Here is a 1,138-nt window from a genome sequence, read left to right on the forward strand (position 1 = left end):
TGTAATCCTGAACTTTGGGAGGCCAAGGAGAGCAGATCACCTGAGGTCAGGAGTTCAAGACCAGCCTGGCCAACATGATGAAACCCCATCTTTACTAAAAATACAAAAAATTAGCCAGGCGTGGAGGCGGGTACCTGTAATCCCGGCTACTCAGAAGGCTGAGACAGGAGAATTGCTTTAACCTGGGAGGTAGAGGTTGCAGTGAGCCGAAATCCCACCATTGCACTCCAGCCTGGGCAACAAGAAAGAAACTACGTCTCAAAAAAAAAAAAAAAAAAAAAGTTGTAAAATCCTTCCTTTCCCTCCACATCTCCATCCAGTTAGCACCTTATCTCTCTATCCCTCTTTAGAGCCAGACTTCTTGAAAGTGTTGTCTCCGTGTGTCATGTGTTGTCCCCAGTACTTCACCCCCATTCACTATTTAATCTTCTCCTATCCAACTCCTCCTCTGCTGTGTTCATTGTGCTTGATTCCTTGACATCTATTCCTCTTCTCTTTACAACTAACCTGACTTCCACTGCGTTACCGATCTACCTGAAACAGTGTAGGTGCTTCGGAGCATCTGATTCCATCTTGGACTCTAGGGTTGTCAAGGCCGTAAGAGTCCCTAGTGACAGTGACGTTACTTCTTTATCACTAATAAGAGATGGACATTTGGCTCAATTGGAGTCAGTAAGACAGGAGGCAAGGCTTCCTGGTTGTTTGAAGGAAAGAAGCTTTCTCACTAGTCTGAGAGTTGCTAAGGTGATCACCTGACCTGCACATTTGGATAAGTAAGTCTGAACCCTGGGAGTTGCTGGCAGCCATCTTGGGCAGTGGTTCGGGGAAGGCGGGAGCCTTAAGATGAAGCTGACACTCAAGAAAGCAGAGCGGAGAGACAAAAGGATTCCAGGTGCCTGATGACATTGTTGAAACGCTGAATCAAACCATCCCTGAAACTCACCCTATCCCTGAGTTTTCTATTATGTGGGTTTATAAATCTGTATTGCCTGAGTCAGTTTGAGTCTTTAGTTACCTGCAATTAAAAAAACTTGAGACACTTGTATTAAAATTGTTCTTGCCTGGTTCTGGATTGACCCCTACGGAGCTAAATAGAATAATCTCTTTCAGTCTCATTTTCTCTTCTTGACAGCATTTG

Source organism: Mandrillus leucophaeus, unplaced genomic scaffold (assembly GCF_000951045.1).
Source record: "Mandrillus leucophaeus isolate KB7577 unplaced genomic scaffold, Mleu.le_1.0 Scaffold9, whole genome shotgun sequence".
In the NCBI taxonomy this organism is placed as follows: Eukaryota; Metazoa; Chordata; class Mammalia; order Primates; family Cercopithecidae; genus Mandrillus; species Mandrillus leucophaeus.